At 38.2% G+C, this 25,054-nt stretch overlaps 2 long non-coding RNA genes across 5 annotated transcripts in view; one reads left to right on the top strand and one right to left on the bottom strand.

Moving 5' to 3' along the window:
- The window catches only part of LOC103876756, a 428,348-nt gene that overhangs the window by 341,040 nt on the left and 62,254 nt on the right, over window positions 1–25,054 (top strand). The window lies entirely within an intron of this gene.
- The window catches only part of LOC103876755, a 56,543-nt gene continuing 41,318 nt past the window's right edge, over window positions 9,830–25,054 (bottom strand). The window contains exons 4-6 of one of the 2 annotated variants that reach the window (XR_004178188.1): window positions 17,516–17,564; window positions 14,461–14,552; window positions 9,830–9,904 (exon numbers count right to left, since the gene is read on the bottom strand). This is a non-coding gene — a long non-coding RNA (uncharacterized LOC103876755). Of the gene's footprint in view, window positions 9,905–14,091; window positions 14,553–17,515; window positions 17,565–25,054 lie in introns of those variants that run through there. The other variant, XR_004178187.1, reaches the window with a different exon arrangement.

The raw sequence follows: 25,054 nt of genomic DNA on the forward strand, positions 1-25,054 counted from the left end.
GTGAGGTTGGAAACACGAATTAATTCATTCTTCAAATTGCTTATGTAAAAACTTTTATACCCAAATTCTAGTGTCACTGCTAATAGTTCATTAGGCCCTGGGAAGTGACCTGATTGCATATAACCCTAATATAGTGGCTAGAAGTAAATATTTTACCATTTTTTTCCATTTTGGTCTTATGAATTGTTTTTCAAAACAGGTCTACACAGTCTCAATTGCCTTATTAATTTATGTAAGATCATTTGTGGTTCAAAGCTACATGTACACATATTTATTGATTCAATGCCAGTCTACTCTTGATAGAATAAGTCATGGAAACATCATGCCTAATGGTAGAAATGGTCTCAACTGGGAAACTATTTTATGAATTTACCAAGATCTTCACAACACACATAACCATGATATCTAAATGCAACAGCTTCAGAAAGCACGTGACTGTCTTACATCATGGCATAGATGGTATAGAAAATGACCCACTTCATTTTAGTGCCATTTTGTTCCCAGAGAAATCATCGTTTGCTTTGGGTGCTACTAGCAATTCAAGCTTGTGTCATTTTGTCCCCATATCTTCTGCTCCTATTGTGTCTTCAGTTTTTGTTAATGGTATCAATGCTGCCATTAACTTTGATGTCTCCCAATTTGAAGGTCGATAAAAGAAATGGTTCCTGTTGCACACAACATTGAATCCAAAGACACTTTCTAAGTGGCCCCATTCAATATTTCATTTTTCTTAGTGGCTAGAATTTCTATTTTATCTCTCACTAGCATTATTAGGTAAGCAATTTTTGTATGGGTACATTAATATATATTATGATTTTTATGTGCATTTAGAGATATATGTGCATAGAATGCCATACTTAAGCAACTGTTTTTATGAGTGCACTCAAAACAGCAAGCCAAAATTATCAACAACAAAAATAATAATAATAATGAAGTACTATTTAGGGCTGTTTTCTTATATGTAATTCTAATCAGTCCTCATAAAAAAATCTATGATTATTACCTGCTTTTCTTTCCCCCCTCCTCCTTTTATTTATTTATTTTGTGTGTGTGTGTCTTTTCATTCTTATTATTCTACAGCTTTGCCAAATAATATGTAGAGGTTCAGTTAAGATTAGGTAGCAAAGAGTGAAGTTAGGCTTTGATGCCAATTAGATCTGACTCAGAGACAAGTTCTTTTCACCAAAGCCACACCTTCTTTGAGGTTGAGGAAGGAGGTGGCATCTTAACTCTACTATTTTTATGTTTTTGTCACCATTGTAGAGGGCCATCCTGGAGGAATTAGCCCCTTTGTATGCATACACACATGTTGATCTTGTTTAGGAATAACTATGGGAGAAACAAAGCCAATGTTTATTCCTATGGTGGAAATGCAGATCCTGCAAACATGCTTCATAATACCATCCAATCATGGCAGCTTCTAGGGTGAGAGGAGCAAAGCATCTGGGACACAGTCTAAGGAGGCACTTACTCTTAGGGTCCCACAAGTGCAGGGTCCACAGCTGAGAGTGAGTGCCACCTTAAATTTTATACCCTAAGCACCTCACTTGCCTCATCCCTAGTCCTGGGTCTGCATTCACAATTACCGTATGCTCTAGTTCCACTGAAATTAACACTAACAACTTGGAGATTTATTAAACATTGAACATTTATAAACCATGTGCCCTCTCTTGTAGGAAAAGTAAAAATAGTTCCAATCACATTGCATAGGACTGTACTGGAGAAAAATGTCATCCAACTGGACAAAACAAGGCCTGCACTTAGGAAACAGTCAAATCAGATATGTCGTCAACTCTATAAGCTAGCATGACCGCATGAGATCACAGAATGAGGGAATCAGTATGGGGGATATGGAGGACTTTCTTGAAGAGGTCCTGAAGGAAAAACCATTGTGCTGCAAATCGGGGTGAGGCAGGGCCCTGCTGGGGAGACTATGGATCTCCAAGCAGAGGCTGATTGATGTTGGCTGTAGGAAGCCATTTATGTTTTTGAACAGGGGAACAATGTGCAGAAAGCTCTGAGATGGATTACGCATCATTTTGCTGGAGTGGTCAGAGTGATGGATGGATGGTGGGTCCATCCAAAATAAGAACATTGTTTTAGAGTGGGTGCCTATTAGTTTAAAATTCATTTTAAAGTGATTACTGCTACAAAGTGTTTTTGAACTGTTACAGGGAAATTGAAGTTGGAAGAAAGGAAACAGTGGAGGTTGAAATATCCAAATCAGGCATCTTATTTATACCATTTTGTCATATTCCCATTTCTCTTGGAGTTGGCTGTACAATGCACTTAGCAGTTGTTGTTGGCTCTGAACTCTATTGTCTGAACCACATGGCTGGCCACTCTGTCATAGGCTGCCTTGTTCACTGAGCAGTTTGTGTGGGTGACTCTGGTCTCCCAGACTAGCTCACAACCCTGTAAAAGCTCATTCTGGATGGTCTGTGTCTGTAAACTCTGGCAGCAACTGGGTACACAGAAGGCAATTAATACAGGTTTCACAGCTGTCTGCTTTAGAGGAACAATGTGGAGAGAAATTGAACTTGATTACCAAATGTGGAAAGGTCTGCATTTGTTGTACTTTGCAGCATTTGGACTGACCTGAATGAAATTTCCAATGGCTAATTTCATTTCTAAGCCATACATGAGCCAGAAAACTCCACCTGCAGGGGAATGGTTTTTCATTGCCTTTCTTTTGAAAAGGGTCAGCACCCCATTTCCTGTCAACACGAGTTGCAGTAATAAGCAGGGATTGGCTACTTCTGTGACAGTGGTGGTTGCTTAGGAAGAAGCCCCAGGACTCAGGCTTCTGTAAAAGGTTTTGGCTTAAGGTCAAACCAGAATGAACAATGCAAGATCCACATACCTCTCGATATACGGATATCTGAGCTGGGGACACCAAGGCCCAAGACAGTTTACCAAAAAGGTAGAATTATGTAATCCTGTCCCTCAACAGGGCTTCTTTCCAGTTCAAGGTATCCTGGGACTAAACAGTACACATAGCAACAAAACAAACTTAACATGGACACTCTTTGCATTGTTAAATAAAATACGCTCCCCGTAGTGTGTGCAAATCAACAAAAGTATAATGGAGTGATGTGTCATTTATTTACCGTCACTAAGTAGTGGACTATTTATTACAGATCAATATTACAGATAACTAAAACCTGTGAATTTAAGTGCCAAAACTTCCAAAAATGTTAACCACATATGATGAAAATCATTGTAATCATTCCCTAGTGTCTTAAACATAGTCCTCAAAATATAGTTTGGCCTTCAATATGTTTAGAGGAGAAAAAATGGAAAAAGGAATGGCCAGGCACATGGCCAGATCTAATGTTTTAATGCTGAGAACTAACTAGGAGAAACAAACTTCTTCTAGTCTGATTCCATTTCTTATTTTCTATTTCAAGAGGAAGGTATCCTTCTGTTTTAATATTTATTTTTATATTTATTCTTTATTTCCCTCTGCTCTTAGCTCTTCAGTTATTCTTTCTCGTTGGTGGTTTTCCTTTTACATTAGATGATTCTTGGCTGTCACTTCCTTCTTCCCCCTTCTCATAGCTGAGATTCCCTGCTTGTCTGATTATGTATACTGTTTCTATATTGTGTAACTCGTTCTGATATTTTGCAAAAGAGGCAGAGCATTGCATTCTAAAGAGAGGGCAAATCAGTAGGGCCACCAGTGTAAAGCTCCTGCTTGTAATAAATCTCTTGAATAATATCTCATGGAATGTGTTCCTCTGGTCTCTGAGTTGGCACCAGAATGCTCATATCCATGAGCCCAATTTCTCTGCTTAGACACTCCTTCCTTGCAACCTTCCTCCTCTCTGATTCCTCATGGTCACTCAGAGTTCCTGATTTCAAAATATAGAGGAGAGTTCTGCAGTTCTGATCAGCAGGCGAAACAATTGATCTTTTCCTTTATATGCTTCACTTACTGCCCATTATGAAGAGACAGAAATGGGAACGGGTATACAGGAAACTTACCCTTGACATATAAAAGTATACCCTGAGATGATTTCCAAAAAGTGAGGACTCTTATTAAATAGACTAATTTTTTTTTTCCTTTTAGAGTTAAGCTGCATCCAGTTCTTGTAGGTATGTATGCATTGGCCTTCTCTGTCTCCCTGATACAGGTTTTAATTCTGGACGACTTCTCAAAACCTCTTTCCACTGGTATCCTCATGTGTCTAAGTGATTAGGAACATTGGCTGTAGAGGCAGATCATTTTGCACTTAAATCTCAGGTCTTCCTTTAACTCATTATATAGCCTTGTGGAGGTCACTAACCATTCTTTGCTTCAGTCCTCTCATCTGTTAATTGGAAAAGAAAATATGTCAGTGACTACCGCACAGGGTTTTTGTGAAGATGAAGTATGAAAATGCATGCAAACCGCTTAAAACTGATGACAATTGCCATGGAAATGTAGATGCCATTTTTATTTTTTATGTAAGACAAATAAGGAGGTTAAAAATCATATATTGTCATCTAAATAAAATGCCAAATGGTTTTAAATACAATAAAACTTTTATTTTTATTGAGAAGATCTTAAATTAAAAATATACGTAAAACATGATAAGTAATACTTTACTAACCTGACAACCTTCACTATGCCTAGTTGTGAAAACCTAAATGATATCCATGATATTTAGAAACAAAACACACATACATGCTCTGCCCTTTAGTACTCAATGGTTATAGAACTTGTGGCTATTACTATAAGATATTGAACGCAAGTAGGAATACAGTTTCCATAAGAAATAACAACTAGAAAACTCAAGAAAATTAACTGTAACCACTTAACATTAGTAAGAATTCAGTAGAGTGTGCGGATACTAAAAGTAATCAACAAGAAAATATAATGAGAAAAAATTAAAAGTCATCCAAAAACAGTAAAAGCATTGCAAAATCCGAAATATTAAGGAAAAAATTACATCTAGAAACATAAAGGCAATTTTAATAAGTCCTTAAATGAATCTTGCAAAGATTTTGAGGCAGCTTGGTAACTTTTAGAGGCAACATATCTCAGTGGTGAGAGAGCCCCAGATTTCTGAAGACAGATGGACTGCAGTCAAAACTCAGTTCCAACTAACCACTGAGTGATTGTAGCAAATTACATAACATATTATGCCACTTGGATGCTCTGCAAAAAATGGTGATAATAATAGCACGTGCTTCATAAGGCTGTCATATGATTTAAGCTAATGAGTTACATCAGTCAACTCAGTGCCTGGCAGAAAGCAGACACTCAGAGATGTAGCTACAAGTTGTTTGTTTATTTGTTTGTTTTCTTGTTTTTGTCGTTATGATTGCCATTGATGTTGTTGCACCAGTTATTCCAGACTTCATGTGTCGGTCCTAAACTGTCCTATGAAAAACTCCTACAAGACTTTTCAAGATATAGTACTGAAAATTTTACTAAATATTTCATGAGATGTTCACTGAAATCTCAAAATCATTGACTACACTGTAGTTAGTTGAAAATCAAATAAAAATTTAAATAAAAATAAATTAAATATGTCTCTGTACAGAGATTTATAATTGTATATTTACAAAACAGAATTTAAAAATAGATGTGAAGCTAGGAAAAATATTTGCAGCCCAATATGATAGATAAAAAATTAAGTTTCTTCATGACGGTCTCAAATATTGATCAATTTATGCTATATCTGAATGTAAAAAAATAATTTACACAAGTAACTGGAAAGTACATTCAGTTGTATCAGTTTTACTAACAAGCAAAGAAATGAAAATCAGTAAGCAATGCTGTTTCCTTCCTTACAAATTTATTGATGATGATGATGACGATGATAAGAAGGTGAAGAAGAATCAATGCAGAAGATGGTGTGATAGCACAGAGCCATTCATCTCCTACTTCTATGAATGAATAGTAAAGCGATATTAAATTTCACAATATATGGCAGGTAGTTTTAAATGTTCATTCTGTTAATTTCACTTCTGAGACTCAATCAGAAACATAGACAACAAATGTACAAAAATAGGAAATAAAACATTACTTACAAAAGTACAATAATTTAGTCCAAGCATGGTGGCTCACACCCGTAATCCCTACACTTTGGGAGACTGGGGCGAGCAGATCACCTAAGGTCAGGAGTTTGAGGCCAGCCTGGCCAACATGGTGAAACCCCATCTCTACTAAAAATACGAAAATTAGATGGGCATGGTGGCATACACCTGTAGTCTCAGCTACTCAGGAGGCTGAGGCGGGAGAATCACTTGAACTCAGGAGATGGAGGTTGCAGTTAGCCAAGATTGCACCATTGCACTCCAACCTGGGCAACAAAGTGAGACTCTATCTCAAAAATAAATAAATAAATAATTTTTTTTTTAAAGTACAATAATTTAAATATTGGGATGTGGTTAAGCAAATTATGGTTTATTCATATTATGAGCTCTCATTGAACTTTTTAAGTTGGTATTTCTATAGTTAAAAATGCTTTGGTCCTATTTTTGTTATAAAAATAAGGTATATTATTACATAATACGATCTCAAATATATAAATATTGCATAAAACAACTAAATATATTAATTAGACCTTTTCTGATGTTATTTTATATATTTTTAAATTTTTTTCCTTTATGTGTATTTTCATACATTTTTAAGTGTAGAAAAAAATAAAATACTATCTTAACCATTTTTAAGTGTATATTCAGTAGTGTTGAGTATATTCACATTATGATGCAACATACTTCCAGAAATTTTTATTTTGCAAAACTGAGACTCTACATGCATTGAACAACTCCCCAGTACTGCCTCCCTGTAGCCCCTGAAAAATCACATTTTATTTTCAGTCTGTATGAATTTGACTAATTTGGAGAGCTCATATTAGTGAAATAATACAGTATTTGATTTTTTGTGACTGGAATGTTTTACTAAAAATAATGTCCTCAAGGTTCATCCATGTTGTAGAATGTGACAGATTACCTTCCTGTTTTAAGATTGGGTAAGATTCCATTTCTTATTTTGTTTGTCCATTAATACCCTGATGGACATTTGGGTTTTGCCTCTATAAACAAGGGCATGCAGATATCTCTTCAAGACCCTGCTTTCAATTCTCTTGGATATATACCCAGAAGTAAAATGACTAGATCATGCTGTGATTCTATTTTTAATTTTTGGAAGAACTGTCATACTATTCCATAGCAGTTGCACCATTTTACAAGCCAACTAACAGCACACAAGGGTTCCAGTTTCTCCACATACTCACCAACATTTGGTAGTTTCTGGTTTCTGCTTTGCTTTCCTCATAAGTTTGAGGTAATACCTCATTGTGGTTTTGATTTACATTTAATGATTTTTCAAGTTATCTTTTCATGTGGTTGCTGGCTCCTTTATGTATGTTTGAACTTGTCAAAATGTTTAGAATTAACATGGACTACTTTTATATCATATAAACATAATTGGTATCAGTTTTATGATATAGCAAGAGTAAAGAAGCTTCCTTCATCTGGTCCCTCAAATCCCCATCTGTGAAATAAGGAGGACAGACTAGCTAATAATCCCATCTGTGAGTTTGTAATAAAGGAAATAGTTCCTGATTCCTATCAGTGTTGTAGAGATAGTACTTACAATTTCTTAAATTTTGGAGTTATTCTGAAAGGAATGGCGGGTGGGTAAATTAACAATTTGGTGGTGAATTTTCAGCATATACACTTTTATTTAATATTTCTAGAGCTCCAGCTTTGTGGTAGACATTGAACCAGGGGCTCAGAATACAAACATAATGCAGTCTGGATTTTGCCTTAAGTTGCAAGTCTATTTGGGGAGGCAGACTTGTACGTAAATAATTACAATAAGGCTTGAAGTTGATATAGTACATGTATAAATAAGGTTTATTGGTGCTGAAAAGGAGAGGACATCTGCTTCTAAGTTGCTAAAAATATGAAGATTCATCTAATAGTCAGAAAAGGGTCATAATGGTTTTCCCCCAGACCTTGTTGTTTACAAAATCTGTGACATTTAAACTTAGTGAGAAGAAATTTAATATTCACTAGCAAAGGCAAAGCAGAATGTCCATGAGCATTTACCCATTATGTTTTCTTTTAAACTAAGAAATGGCTAACCTGTTTTCTATTCAATCAAATGGTATTTTAGAAATTGTGGTCTACACAAAGGATGTCTCTTGCTGGGCAGAGTAATATAATACATTCTGTGTGGAGTAGGAAGCTTTAATGATATATGCAGTTTTGTTATTAAAACTGAGTTATATATTTTGCTCTGCTCTGGAAAATTGTGACCTAGTATAACATATCTTCACATTGTTTATAACTTGAGGAAAATCAACATTTTGGGTTCCCAGTTCACACAGTAGGAATTACATTTGTTTTGGCCAAATATAATTTATATAACTGCAAGGAACAATAAAACATGAACTCTACAGTGTTTTCTTACCTAAAAATAATATAGACCTTGTAAAATGGAAAAGATTATTATTATAAAGAAGACAGTAACTTAAAAGGCTGGAGCTCATTTTACAATACTTTTTAATGCCTGTGCAAATAGGCAGACACCTGTGTCCCCATTTTTCTTGACCCCAGCCCCAGGAGTGAGATTCCACACAGTAATAAATAACCTTGGAAGTAAAACTTTGAAATAGAATTTGCTTGATCAAGCCGAGTCCTTCCATGTTCAAAAGTCATTTTCTATGTGACTTCTTAAAATGATTCAGTACTCTTTATTGCTCCGCCTACAAAGATTTTTTTTGAGGTGATAAAAGTATCTGGTCCATCTTATTAATATAAGAACCCCATAGTGAAGGGGCCATTATGGATTTAATTTAAAAGTTGAAAATGAAATGAATGAATGAATGAATAAATGGGTATTTCTCATTAAAGTCAACTAGCCTATTCAGGAATTGACTGTATTACTTCATTATCAAAATAAAACTATGATGCCATTCTCAAAGATATGTGAATGACAAAATGAGAAAAATATTCAAATTTGTTTTTATGAAATATATGCGAGTCACATTGAATGCATATTATAAACGTATTGAATGCATAATATTAAATTGCTGATTGCAAAATCAATCACACAACTAGAAAAAATAGTAACATTTTGGGGACAAGTACTTTGTTCAAGGAACTAGTCCGTTGTATCCTATGTAATACTCTAAAGTCTAAACAATTCTATGAAGTTGGCAAAATCATCACAATTTTACATGTGAAGAAGCGAAGGCTCATAAATCTTTTGTGATGTGTTCCAAACCACATGGCCAACTGACTAGTAGAGTTGACCCCAAACTATGAGTCTTATGATTCTACATACCATGCTCTTTCTACTGTACCACTTGATAATTTACTGGGTGAAAACTACAGGCTAGTATCAGTCACAGCATAATCAGATGGCTGATGGGTCTATGATTCCTACTAGACAACCCCTATCTACTCTTGCTAGTCTTAATTTTCCTCAGTTCAAAACCTTTTCACATACAAATCAGGATTCTTCTTCCTAAGATTTTAAATTTTGCTAATTCCAGTACAATTTTCGACATGTTATTTTAAACCCTATTATCTATTTTAAAATGGAATTTAAATTGCACTCAATATTATTAGTGTTTGTACCTGTATTAATTTTTCTACAGCAATCCATTTTTAATCCTTATTTAGAGAGACATTCCTAAGGCATCCTAAATGATGCCGACTTGCTTCTCAAGAGCAGACGTGAGTCTATTTTACTTTGAAAAAGTCTGTAGCTTCTCCAGGCGTTGAATCATCTGGCTTGGGGCCAGACACTAGAGGGTGCTTTAGAAATATTATTTGATGATGAACTCGGATGTTAGCCACTTGCTTTTCAGAATTCATTCCTGTAAATCATGGCTTTGAAAACTTGTCAGTATTTTGCTTTTTCTTTTGTGGATTTCTTCAAAGGGAGAAGGAATGTCTGAAAAGTAAATATTCAACAGTCATAACTACATCCCAAGGAGGGTAGAATAAAAAATATTATAGAAATGTATAGATATATAAATATTTCTGTGAGATAAAAAGAGAACCCTGTGGATAACTCACAAAGAGCCTACTGGAACTTTATCAGTCGGCAGGGCTTTGTCAGAAGAAAGTGGGTTTGTGAAGGGACAGGAGAACATGTGTTTCTCCCCATTCCAAACCCTCCTTTCCTGGAAGCTTGCTGTAAACACTCACATTTGTATGAGACATTTTTTTTTAAAGAGGTGCTTTTACATATATTACCTTAAGGGATATTTACAACAACCTATGTGGTGAGCATTACTATTTTTATTCTACAGATAAAATAAAACAAAAACAAATCACAGGTTTAGTGACAATAATTAACTCACGTAGATCCAGAAAGCAAATTAACAGAAAAAGAATTTAATTATAGGACTTTATTCTACAATGTGCAGCAACCCCATCCTTCCCTCATCTATGGTTGATATAACTCTATTAATTCATTTTCACCTTCAGATTTTGTCACCAATTGTGTCCTTCCCTTTTTATTCTTTTATTTTATCTTTAATGTCCCTAAAACTTAAAAAAATAAATAAGTAAAATAAAACACACAAAGAAGAAAAACCAGAGGTCATGAAATATGAAAATTTCATGCTTCCCCTGACCTCAAAAAACTAAGTTAAAATCTTCCATTTTAACTTAGCATAACCAACTACTGGAGCAAAAAAAAAAAAAAAAAAAAAAAAAAAAAAAATCCTCTGAAGACTTACATTTTGAACTCAGCAGTTCACAATTTTTTAAGGCTTATCTGCTCACATATGCTGTGTTTGAATAACTGAACATTCATTGCATCCAACTCTTGTCGCTGAAACAGAGCTCTAAGTGAAGCACAGCTGAGGCACAAAGTGTGCTGTCAGATTCCAGAGGAGTCAAAGCTCTCACTGGGAAGATTAGAAAAGGCTTAATGGGTGCAGCACACCAACATGGCACATGTATACTTATGTAACAAACCTGCATGTTGTGCACATGTACCCTAGAACTTTAAGTATAATAATAAAAAAAAGTGAGGGAGAAATAAAGGCTGTGTGACAAACAGAAAAAAGGAAAGAAAGAAAAGAAAAGGCTTCGTAAAAGAAGGGGAAACAATTCTTTATTCTAGGCCTTAAATGACAATAGGATTTCAAAAGAACACTTAAAGCTTTGGAAATAGGAAAGCCCCCAAGTCAGTGAAGCTCAGAATATATGCAGAAAACAATGAATATTTAACTTATTGGAGACTCACTTGCCTGAGGAAACTATGGGGAGAACAGCCTGGCAAGCGAGCTTTGAACTGTGCATTAGAGCAGATCTGTCTCAGAGCTTTCTGAGCCAGTGGAAATACCAGCGTCATTCACCAATAGTAGCAATGGGCCATATGTGGCTGTAGGGCACTTGAAAGGTGATTGGTTTGAATAAAAAACTGAAAGTTTAATTTAATTTTAATTTTAATGTAAAAGCCAGATGTGGCTAGGGGCTACCATTTTGGACAGTGCCAATCAAGAGAGATTTGAATTACAGAGTGACAGGTTAGTACAGGATTGTAGATCTACCCACAGGAAGCAGACACTGACTGACTGAAGAAGAGAGATGAACTGAGATAATTTGGAGAGGCCAAGGTAAGAAAAGTATAAGATAGATGAATTGGAAGTTGGTATCAAAGAAGATATTAAGGTTGTAACTGATAAATTTGTGAACTGCTGAGTTTAAAATGCAACTTAAGCTCATTTAGCTTGTATGACAAATGTTTGTTCTCCACCAAATTTATGAATTTTTCCAATGTCAAAATGATGTCCATTCTTTCATCTCTCAGTCAACATCCAGAACCCAGCATCATGCCTTACACAAATATATGTTGTGCATGTGATATTGTCTTACAAACTCAACCATAGCTCTGTGTTAATGTTATTAGATATTGTGTTAATGTTAAATATTGATGTTAAATGTTAATATTAGATATTTAATGTTAAATATCTAAGATGGATGAAAGTGACAAGAGTTGGATGTAGTGAATATTCATTTAAACACAACATATGTCAGCAGGTAAGGCTTAAAAAAGTATTTTTTTTTCTGTATGTGTGTAAATGTGTGTGTGAGTGTGTGTGTGAGTGTGCAGGTGTGTTCTGGTTTATTCTCCCTCAAATTTTTATCTCCAAAGCACTTGTAATGAAAATACATCATCTATATTATTTTAAACCCATAAGAAACAATGTTCCTTTTTCAGCTTCATTAGATTCTTAATTATGGATAAAATATTCTGTAAAGTTAGCCAGTGTCCACTCCTTCATTCTATAAGCTAAAACGATTGTTAAAACAAAAACAGAAAATTTGACTTCTCCAACTGTAAGGCTTGGGATCAAAATATCAAAATCACAAGTAAAATCTCACATTAAACTTGGTAAAACAAAATTATTTTCCTACAGTATTTTGCATAAGAGCAAAGAAAAAGAATAAAACAACAGCAGCAACAGCAACGCAACTTCTCATCTCCAACACAACCATTCTAATCACTAATATCTTTGTATCCACAAATGGACTCATCACTTGGGTGACTTCTCAAATAAATCTTAAATTGTTTTTGGCTCAGTAAATCCTCATATGAAGACGTTCTGGGGATGACTAGGCACCAAATAGCCTTCCATAAAATGTGTTATGGGCCAATATTCACTCTGACCTGGCTTCTCTTCTATATGCTCATATGACATGAGCAAATGCACAGGCAGAGTATCAGGAAAAAACATCGAGAAGTTAGTTTTTCCTTCACGTTCATTCAAATGATGCCTGGGCTAACCATGTTTGATGAAGACAGAGTGAATTTATCCAGTTCTCCAGGCAAGGGCTATGTGTATTCTCTCTCTCTAAAAGTCTCATTTTGGAGAATCCTCAATTCATCAGTAACTCCTGCAGCTATTGCTGAAACCTTCCCCCTCCTTTATTTAAACCTGAAAAGAAAGTAAAGCCCAGCTGGTGAGGGTTATTGGGTTATCTGGAAGACAAGACTATGGAGATTTGTATTCTTATGCATTCTTTGTCTCACAACAATGGAAATCCTTGAACTTCCAGAGATACTATGTTCTAGCATCTTAATCCTCTTAAAAACTCATTTGCGTTATCTGACACTTACTTGAAATGTTGGGAGCAGAACTTTGGAAAGGGTTTTAGGTCTGGATCTTCCATTTTAACTTTATTGTGTTTTTGAGACTCATTTTTGAGTTTTCTTACACACACATACTGATCCCACATTTTTCTACATATATATTTAAATATGGGCAAATAGCTGTATAAACTCAGGAAAATAAAGCAGTTATTGATATTAGTATATTAATTAATGAATTATCCCTTCATTCACAGAATCCTAAAATCTTAAAATTAAAATTGCCCTTAAAGGAAGCTACCTTAAACCATTCTTACAAACTACTGTACTACTACAAGTATTGAATGCCTGGGATCAGAAATGGGAAGAATGCTTCCTTTTTCATGTTTTGTTCCTTCTATTTTGTTTCCAAATGTCCAAGTAGCCAAGTCTCTGGTATGTATCAGAGGAACAGTCAATTTTCAGAGTGAAGTCAAGTGAAAAGTATGCAGATGGCAGTGTAAATGTTAGGAAAGTTTGGGGAGAAATATGCCAACTATGTGCTGTTTTGTTACAGTAACTATAGAACCGTCTCTCCAATGCCACGGACAAGACCCTTGCCAAATGGAATACCCTATTTATAACCCTATTGGGAAGAGGAAATGGTGCCAGGAACAAGATAAAACTATTATCTGTATTAAGAAAAATACTTAAAAGCATGTTTGTATTTGAAAATAAATGTTAGTGGTTAAGAAAAATAATAATGGTAGTTGTAGATCTGGGTGTTGAAACCTGTTGCAAGGCTATTAATTAGTCATCATCTTATCTTCACTGCCATGTCTCTGCCAACTTACCTGTTTGAAGTCATAAATGGAGCTCATAAATGGGCTGTTTGGGAGATATGTGGAAAATAAACAATTTCCCCCACTGGGTAAATAGTTAAGAAATCTCCCTGGGCTCATATGTTTTCCTCCTGTTGGCACTGTTGACTCAGTGCCCATGTGGGATGTACTCCCAAACTGTGCTGCTGCTGGCAATGTTTCCAGTGCCAAGTATTTAGCCTGCAGTCCCAGAGGCAATGAAAAAATAGCTAAGTCCAAGGGAGTGCCATGAGCATATGGACCCTGGTCACAAAAGTGTCACACTGGGAGGGGCTTGGACATATGCCACAGGCTGCATCAGGACATATGCCATGGGCTGCCACCCAAAATAATTCCCTCTTCCCCAGGACCCAGAGGAACAGCTTGTTGAATAAACAAGAGACTGAGAGAGTGGCTGAACTGGCACCAGGCCAGCGTCCCTTGCCTTCCCCACTGAATCAATGAAAACTTGGCATATACTACATTTTCAAGGAGCAGGGAAGCATGAAGGCATAATCTCTTTGTCCCTCCTGTGCTTTGTCACTTCATCTTTTCTCCACCTACTTATCTGACTTGGTAGAATACAAACACTTGATATCATTTGGAATAAGACGAAATAAGGGTTGATTCCTGGCTCTTTTGCTAGCTCTGTACCCCTAAAAGAAAAACAAAAAAAGAATATTTAACTGATAAAAGCCTCAATTTCTTTTCAGTGAATGGTACCTACCTTGCTGGTTTGTGGAAAGGTTTAAAAAGGTGATATATAAAGTGCTTTGCACTGTTTCTAGCACATGATAGACAATAAATGTGAACTTGCGTATGACCAGATGCACACATTAAACTCTGGATAGTCCAGTTAATTACTCCATAATAATATTATTTAATAATCAAATTTATTTATTGAGTTATATTGTAATATAGACTATTGTTCTATAAGTATATATTTATTAAAATAATCTAATTTTTAACCCTGTATCAAAATTTCTGATAATTCTGTTATTATGCACAATTATTAAAGACATAATTTCCATGTATTATATATCATGTGTTGTGTATTGTATACAAACACATTATATATATCACAATATTATGTATTACATGTTTTATATATCACATTATGGCTTGTATTACATATTATGGATTTGTAGGTCTCATGTATATGTTACATACATATCACATTTAATATACTATATATTTATTTGTATTATCAATTTATGTTTGTATCAATTACAAATTGTGATATATTAGCTTATTTCATGTAAATAACTTAAACTATAATCATATGATTAATATACTATCTATTAGGGGCTTATTAGATTGTCATACAGATAATTAGATATAATTATTTAAAATAACATGATTTTTTACTATTGTATATGCTATTTATATAAATGTAGGTGTAAACATGCACACACAAGTTTAGTTATTTAATGATCTTTGGTGTGCTTAAGCCACAATTCTCCTGGTTTAGAATTATCACAAGGGAAGAAAATGAAATATCATGGGACAACCATGTGTCTGAATGAGAAAAGTTTCAGTCGAGGTCCTGACAGGTGTGTGACCCTGGGCATGCCGTTCACCCTCTCTGAATCCTTATTTTCTTACTCTAGTAAAAAGGGAAGGGAACATTTACAGATTTAAATTGGAATAACATATGAAAAGTCTGCAACACACTTCTTAGCTCATAATTAATCAATAAGTGGTAGATGTCTTTATTATCAAAAACTAATGATCATTGTTGTTTTCAATGGAAGTCTCAGAAATAACATCTGAAAAGCAGCCGTTCACTTACTGAGGATTTCTACATGCAGAGCCGGCTACTGCGATTTCTGTTTTGCTTGGGCCTCATTTGGAGAACAGGGCCAGTTGTTCTCACTTTCTAATGGTTGGAGAATATTCAAACTGATATCCCTTGTGGAGTAAGATCTTGGGGACAAATATTTCTTCTATTTCAAGGTTTCTTAAATTTCACATGTGATTTTAAAAAGCAAATAAGCCCCTTAATTGCTTCGTTAAGCTAGTCAACACTAATTAAGAAAAGTCAAGTGGAAAAATATTAGAAACTGCTGTGCTTGACTTGAAGCCTCCTCTCTTTCTCCCAGAATATGTTTTGCTTTGCTAAGGAAAGGGAGTTTGTGATTTTCTGTGATAGAATCCACTCTGACCTCCTGGGTTCTGAGCTTGAAATTGAGCTTCAGTCTTTGGGGGTTGATCCTGTTTATTACTGATGAAACATGATTTCTCAACCCCATGAAAAAATGCCTAAGTGCCTTGTAAAGTAGCACAGGGGGTAAACCAAACTATTTTGATGAGTTAGAATTCAACAAGCTTGAAACATCAGTTTCTTCTCCTTTGATACAGCATAGGAGCTTAAGAACAGTGGGCAAGGGAGGTAGCTCAGTCTTGGAGTGGGAGCTCCGTATGTGAATATGTGCACGTATGCATGTATGTCTGCACCTTTGTGTTTGTGCACTTCTGTGCACATATGCAGTGTTGAGTATGCCGTAGGGAGCTTCTACTTGTCTGCAAGACAAATAGGTCCTGAATTCAGCCTTTTGCTCTTCTCCAAACTTTAGGGCAGTTATTTCTCTTAGTTCTGCTGAAGCTTATAAGAAAAGTGAGTTTTGTTATATATTTTCCTAGAACTAACTAGGCCATATGTCTGGTTATATCAGCTCCTTTGGAATCTCTCAGATCTAGAGAAAATGATGAAGTAATTCCAGTAACCTGCCTTAACTCTCCTTTATTGTAGTAAACAGCTTCTATATATTGAGCCCTTACTGTGTACCAAATGTTGTTTAGATATTTTATAACCATGGCCACATGTAATTCTCAGGGTACCTCCTCAAGATGCATATTATTATCTCTATTTAATTGATAAAGATATCAAGGCTAAGAGAAATAAATGGCTCATAGCCCCTGAGTTGGTAAGTTGTTGAGCAGGGATTAAAACCCCAAGATGCCTCCTGCAAACTCAGTCTACTTTCCTCTTTACCCCATTATTGAAAAGGCTCTCTTACTGTAATCCTCTGAGTCATACCAGTAATCTTTCCTGGTCCTAGATGAGAAAAACTCAAATTCCTCTTCACTCTAAAAACACTCCTTGGCACAGTGTCTCTGCTAAGCCTGCTCAGCATGCAAACATCCCCTGAAGCTCCACGGTTGGCTTTACCCACAGCCTTCAGGGGCTCAGCACATGTCAAGCCCTTCAGAGGATTTTGGGCTGCTTAAGGGAATCTACTGGAAAAGCAAGAAATATGGAGGACTTTGGGATTGGAATCAGAAGTAATTTTACCTATATTGGCACTTGTGCTGGGGAGACCAGACCTGAGTTATCGAGGGTAATAGGTGATCTCCCCTTGGGGCGTCAGCTCCCGTGGATGGCCTTTCTCCTTGACTATGGATGAGTGAAAAGGATAAGAACCTTGCCTTCATCAGAATAAACTCAACAGAGCCAAAACCATAAGACTCAGTCTATTTTGCAGGCATTGAAGCATGCTGTGACACTATCATGCCAGACCCCTATTAACTTCAGTAGGGATGGCACTGGGTTCAAGAGGCTAGAGAAGAGACCTAGAGCCAGCAAAAGAGGCCTATGGTTTTATTTGCGGGAACTTACATACAGGGACGGTCCAGTGGTGGCAGGCTGGACAGGAAAACCAGAACTGCTGGAAAAAAAAAAATATGCAGTTTACATAACATCCTCAGTGAGCACCGTCTCCTCAGCAACCTCCACATGAGCACCCTCATTTCTTAAATTATTGCTGTCAGGTCCATCTGCTGTACAGGGTCATTCTCAGGGTAGGCTTCAGTTAAGCTATTGCCGTCAGGTGTGTCTACCATACAGGCACCAATTGCATTGGCCCATTTGAGGGAAAAAAGCTCAGTATGTCTTGAGTGAGGAAAAAGTGTAGAAGCCCTTGTTGGATGTACTGAGGAATCCAGTTCGTAGGCTCCAAAGGGGTTCTGTTAACTCAGCACTGAGCAGTCCCATGAGATTGTGAGTGTTCAGTCAGCTTGGGGAGGGATGGCAGTGGGCATCTTCTGCCTGTGGTGGGCATGCTTGTGGGGGTTGAGAGACCTGCCATCCATTAGACTCTTGTGTACTGAAGAGCTTCCTCAGTTTCCTTTTGGCCCAGGACTAGTAGATAAGACAATTCTAGACTTCTCTCATAATGGGTCTGAGCCAATGGATAGTTCCCTTGCCTTGGACTGAGCAGGATGAAGTCTGCAGGGACGGGGTGGGAGCAGCGCCTGTAGCTCTGATGCTTCAGACACATGTACATTCTTATGAAAACAAATGATCTCTGGCCAGGAACTGAACACAGATAAACTAAGGCACAAAGTGTGCACAATTAAAAAGACCACAACTTTTGTGAAAATGCTGACTTTAAGTAAAATAAGCAAATAAAGGAACAAACAACCCTTACATATTTCCTTCAATTTCTCAGTGTTCTGGAGATTCAGAGCAAGTGATTATGAGACTAAAAAGTTTTATCAGGTAGTTATCAAATTATTCCCACCAAAAATATGAGATAGAATCATGACATTCTTTCCCAACATCTTTAATGAGAGTAGAATGAGGTCTTTGTAATAACAAACAGCTTTTGATATTTCTGTGGGGGGCTGTTGCTCTAACTGCTCACAAATCAAGGACAAGAAATAAAGTTTATGTAAGAAGAATGTGTGATGAATGTTTTGGGAATTGAAGCGTGCAACATAAATGAGCGTAAGGATACAGGTGTGAGAGGCTGTTGCAACCTAGGTCACAGTTCAGAAGGTGGTCTACCCCAGAGCACCTGCCAGTCAGATAAAGAATCCAGGCAAGCACAAGGCAGGACATTAATACTCATAGATAAATGAGCTGAGAACTGTGGTCCTGGGGGGGCCTGAAACACTTAACAAAGTAGGGGCTCATGACTAAGAAAAATACAAGGTCAGATCCCAGTTCTAGTGACAAGGTCAGAGGAAATAGAGATGTCAGCAGGGTGACCCAGAGAGTACTAAGTCTCAGACCTCACTGTGGCAAAAAGTGATTAGAATCTAATGAGAGTGCCTGGGTGTCAAACCCAGTCAATGGATACTAGCAAGGGTTCATGATAGTCTGAGCTCCACTGAACTTCACTGTCCCAAAGATTGAAGTGGTGGAAGGCTCCTGATAACTTTGCCAAGAGCAGAAGTGGTGTGAGTACTGGGTACCCTTAGGCCTCCTGGAGGCCCAGAAGATTGAGCCTTAAGAATATGAAGAGGGGGCCAGGCATGGTGGCTCACCCTGTAATCCCAGCACTTTGGGAGGCCAAGGCGGGTGGATAACGAGATCAGGAGTTCAAGACCAGCCTGACCAACATGGTGAAACCCCATCTCTACTAAAAATACAAAAATTAGCCAAGAGTGGTGGCATGCACCTATCGTCCCAGCTACTCAGGAGGCTGAGGCAACAGAATCGCTTGAACCTGGGAGGCAGAGGTTGCAGTGAGCTGAGATGGCACCACTGTACTCCAGCCTGGGCGACAGAGCAAGACTCCATCTCAAAAAAAAAAAGAAAGAAAGAAAGAAAAACAAACTATATATATATATATTTATATTTATATGAAGAGGGTGGAAGATTTCGTATGTTAACACCCTGGAAGGTCATCACTCCCAGATTCTTTCCATGGAGGCTCTCTGGAAAGCAGAATGACTCCCATTCTAGAAGCAGAAGGTGAGTATGGCAAAGGCCTGTGGAGGAGCTAGTGTGAAAGGAACTGACATGAGGACAGCTACCAACTGGAGTGAGAAAGTCAGGTCTCAGCTACAAGAGCACTAACTCGGCAGGCGAGACCAGTAGGGCCCTCATCAGAAACAGTCCAGATCAGCCACCTTTTTTGACATTTTGAGTCCAAAAATATTCCTATATACTACACTGAAGTGTGTCCCTGAAGGTGGCCCCAGAAATGGTCCAGATGAAGTCCTGGGAAGGCTGTGGAGGTTCTCCTCTTTTGTTTCCTTCTTCAACTTGCTCCAATTACCTTGCTCTCCCATTGAATTTCAAATCACGCCTTGTATCTTCACACCTCAGGTCTTTACCCTAAGCCTTCTCTTTGCCTGGAATGACCTCTTTCCTCTCTCATCATTCAATCTCCATCTCGTCTTTGAAATAAAGCCTACCTTTCTTGCTATTGTGATTACTTTAGCTTGCATGGACTTTTCCTGGCTCTAATATCTGAATCTTGTATTCAATAATCATTCTTTGGTAAATTTTCCTAAGAAAGCCCACTGGACAAAAGTCAGATTCACATTAAACTACAAACTAAAGAGCAGGAAGATCCCCTAGAGATCCCCTAGCCCTACTATTTCTGTTTAGGTGAGGAGGCAAAAGTGTAGAAGGAAGGCATGATTTCCTTAAAGTCACAAGAGAGTCAAAAGCAGAGAATGCATAAATCCATGTCTACTGACTCTCAATCTGGAATGTCTTCATACATGTTTTTAAATTTTTTTATGCCTAAGTAGTTTAAGTTGAGATGAAAATGCAATAAGAATCACATTTCCACAGAAGTGATAAGAAATTGGTCAGGGCTCCTTTCTGATGGTTCAGCAGCTATGAGTCTCACTGAAGGTCCCTGTTTTTGCACCTCAGGGTAAATCATGGGTTTCTGAATGGGCAGGAGGAAACTAAGACTAAGTGAGGCTACCCCTGGATGCACTGGAAGCCCTCCCAGGAGGGAAGAGAAAGAGACCTATAACATCAACCTTGAGCTTTCCTTCTTTGTTCCTTTTACAGCCTTCCTCACTTTACGTGAGTTCTGGGATATGAATGTGCTCAGGGGTAGAGAAAGCTGTAATCCCCAGGGCCCTGCACTATAAACTTCATTTCCTCCCTTTATTGCAGTTAACTGCCCATGAACTCTATTAATATTTTGCAAATTGAGATCCCTAAAACACATGTTACTGTTAATTTTAACCTCATGCTAACTAGGATGTGGTCAAATTTTCACAACAAATTCCAAGGATATTTTGATATGCCTTGGAAAAATGCATTTAAAGGTGACTCTGGGGTATTATTTCTTCTAAGTCTACACATTTTCTTTCAATTCTTGCTGCTTAGGAGCAAGCAGAAGTAAACTGTCTTAGGTGAGGAGGAGCCATAGTACAAAGTGGATGCAGTTACGATACGGGAGTGACAGAAAGAAGCCTCTACCAGACCAAGAGGGATAGTCAAGGAACATCAACTTTCTGAACATAAACCTTCTGAACTTACCATAGTAAAAATCTGATGTCAACAAAATTGTTATACACTTTTGCATGCAGAATCAATTTACTTCAAAACACTTCACCATTCTATAAACACAGTTCTTCCCTTAGGCAAAAGCCATGGGTTTTATAAATTTAATGAGGCAAAAATGAATTTTTCCCACCTCCAGGATACCAAATACATTATCACGGAATAGTATCACAAGTGTGACCTCTAAGTCTGATGAGCCACAAATAAGAAACTCCTTTCCTTCCTTCCTTCCTTCCTTCCTTCCTTCCTTCCTTCCTTCCCTTCCTTCCTTCCTTCTTTCCTTCCTTCCTCCTTCCCTCCGTCCCTCCCTCCCTTCCCTTCCTCCTTCATTCCTTCCTCTCTCCTTGTCTCCCTCCCTCCCTCCTTTCCTTCTTTGTTTCCTTCCTTCCTTCCCTCTCTCCCTCCTTCCTTTCCTTCCTTCTTTCCTTCCCTCCCTCCTTCTTCTTTCCTTCCTTTCTTTCCTTCCCTTCCTTCCTTCTATTTACTCATCAAATATTTTCTGAGTACCCATGTTGCCGGGAATTGCTCTAGCCATTGCAGATTCAGTGATAAACATATCCCTGGAAAACATTAATCAGTGATTCCACCTTTGAGATAGGTATTCTTCCCCAAGAACATCAGTCTATTCAAGGCACTCACCTTAAAGAGAGGAGAAAATGTGCAGCTACAGAAAATAAAGCAGTGACCATTTTATGAATCATTGAGTCAACAAACCTGCTTTTTTAGTTTGTTTCCCCAAATGATTCTCCACTTTCTCTCAATCATAATGGTAAGTTCAAGTTCACCTAAATCCTTGTTGCCTCAAATAAGGAGATGGTGTGGTATAGTGACATCATTTTTGTCCTCACAACCAATTATTCTGAGAAAGGTGAGTGAGTGCAGAGCCATTGGAGAGAAGGACATCCACCTTCCTCTGCCTCCTGCCCTTATACAATGCCAAGGTCACACCTGGACCTAAAGGAGAGACACTCCTCTTCCATATATGTTCAATTGATCTTATTCTTCAACTTCCATTGCTCTCACTCCACTTTTTTCTTACCCTTGATTCTAATATAGGTGGCAGCATTCACAATACCTAAGTGCCAACTTCTCTGAATACATTCAATAGGAATTCAGCTATTTAGGGAGTAGGGCATCTCCTGAGAAAAAAGTAAATATTCTTCCTACCCTTCCCTACCCTCTTTGTGAAATAACCATGCTTTCTCCTTATGATCAGGGTGTATTACAACTGCCAGTGCATGAACTCTTTTCTTTGCCGGCTGTTCTATGGGTACGGTGGGCCCAAATTGATGAGCAGTGGTCATATTTTTAAGTTAATGAGTCCTATATCTCATGGTAGAAACGGCCCTCAGAATCTAAGGTTTCAGGAACAAGAAACAGAAATATCCCAAGTAGGTCACTGGGAGTAATGGTAAGTCCTGCCCCAAGAGTTCCCCCCGAGGACTCAATGATAATAATTCATTCTTCTTTTGAGAAAGCCAAGATCCCATCTTGTACCCTCAGCCCAGTGATTTCCTGGGCATACAGATAACCCAGCCCCAGAGAAGGGCTGCTAAGGGCTGCTGCAGGGCTGGCTCAGATGCACATGAAGCTCTGCCCGAGAAACAGAAAGAGAGAGAGAGAGATCCTTGAGAGTCCACAGCTGTGTGGGGATCTGGGCTTTGAGCCCCCTCAGCTGAAGTCAGCAGCCCCCGGAGTGTCTCAAACCTGCCGCTGGCCTCAAAGCTCAACTTGCTTGGCCAAGGCCCCATATCACTGTAGGACATCCAGGGCTTCAAAGGAGGGCCCCTCAGAGCAGCCTCCTCCTCCCGTATACTTCTTGCCAAAGCACAGCTGAAGCAGGCTTGAAGCTAAATATTTGGATTGAAAGGGAGGGAGGATGCAGCCCCTCTGAGGGGTATTTTACCCAAGCCATTGGGAGAGAACCGGCTCCCAGCGCAGGCATGCTGAGCCCCACAACATTGAAAAGCACTGTAATCGCTGTGCAATCAGCTGTACCATGTGCCTGCAAACCTCACAGAAACACAGGCCCTGCAATGTGCATAGTGATTCCCAGCCTGCCTCCCTCATCTCATTTCACCCTCTTCACGACCTTCAGAAGCTGCAGGATGCAATGGCTCTCTTCTTTGTATATGTATATGTATTTGAAATTGAGCATCTCCACAATGGAGAAATGACCTTCTCAATGTTGAACACGAAACAAGGGCTTAAGACTGGACTCTAAGTCGGGCCTTCTGAAGGCAGGATTGACCTCTTCCTTATCAATCCAGGGTTGCTGTTGAATAATAACAATGCCCAACATAAGTACACAATGCTGTAGGGAGGTGGACAGAGCATGGTTTTGGAGAGAAAAGAACCGAGCTGAAGGTTCCATTCCAGTGTCTGTCAGTTCTGTGACCCCAGGACTGTCATGGTTGACTTTATTGAGAAGCAATGTCATCTGGAAAGTGGACACAATACTGAGATTTGTCCCTACCCCCATCACTCATCTGCACTGGGGGTCACCTGAGCCAGTGTGCATTTAAAAAGTCCTTTCCACCTGCCTGTGCCCTGAATCTGGGAATGATGGTGATGGTGATCATGCCAAAGAAATGAACATCACAGCCTGAAAGAAAATGGGGGCAGAAGAGAGCTTCGACATATTGCCTAGCCCCTTCATTTTATAAACGTAAAAACTAGTTTGTCTAAGTCAATCTAGGAAAATGGTAGCAAAGCCAAGCTTAGATCTCCCAGACCTGTCTTGTATCATTATCCTTCTTTTTTTCTTCATGTTCCCAAACACTTAACAAGCACATTTATTCTCTAGGGGAGTAGATAGGACAGATGATATATCCCAAGTTTATGGGTGAGGAAATTATGACACGAGGGTTACAAGAATTACGTCAAATGGCATGATGAGTAAGGAGTGGGCTGGGTTTCACTCTTTATTTGGCCAAAGTAATTTTATTTTAAAATGAAAAACAAAAACAAAACCACTACACTCACACCAAATATTTGCCATCCAAACTGCTCAAAGGGCTTTCTTTATACAGATCTCCAACCATTGCAGGGATCCCTTTTACAGCATCCCTATCACTTGAGCAGCTCACCTTTGCTTAATGAACTCCTCTGTGGTCCTCATCAGACAAATAATTCCATCATTAAATAACCCTTATTTCAAGCAAATATTTACCAATTGCCTGCTGTATGCAGGGGACTAGATGTATCGATTGCGAGAAAGCTCTCCCATGTATTGGAGCAAAATCTGCCTCTCCCTGGCGAGTAGTCATTTTGCCCTCCAGCTTTACTACAATGGCTCCATGTGACTTTGCTATAGAATTTGACTATGCTAACCATTCCCTTCTTCCTAATGCTCTCTCCTTCCTTGTGTCCTGGTAATCAGGCCCCATGTTCTCCTATACCTCTGACTTACTCTTTTCAGTCTCTTTCACTGGCTACTCTTCTTCTCTCTTAGTTCATAAATATCAGCATTCTCGACAGGACTGATTCACAGCCTCAGAGACATGACTCCCAAATATAAATCAGCCCAGACCTCTATACTGAGCTGCAGACCTGTACGTCAAACAGCTGTAAGACATCTCCATTTTGATGTCCCACAGGCATCTCAAATTTGGCACGTCTAAAATTGAACTTCCACCCTCTAATCCCCAGGAAACCTCCTCTATCCTGTATGCTCTTTCTCTCTATCCCGTATGCTCTATTGTTCCCCATTTAAGCCAAAAACCTGGACATTGTCTTTATTCCCCCCTTGCCTTTGCACACATCCTAACGCCTTAGTTCTACACCACACCACCTCTTGAACCTGCCCTTTCTTCCATTCCCACTCCTATTGATTTAGGTTGGACCTAAATCATTTTAGTTCCCCTATAGTATACAATAGACTTCCAGTTTCCACTG

This window comes from Papio anubis, chromosome 14 (assembly GCF_008728515.1).
Source record: "Papio anubis isolate 15944 chromosome 14, Panubis1.0, whole genome shotgun sequence".
NCBI classification, from domain to species: Eukaryota; Metazoa; Chordata; class Mammalia; order Primates; family Cercopithecidae; genus Papio; species Papio anubis.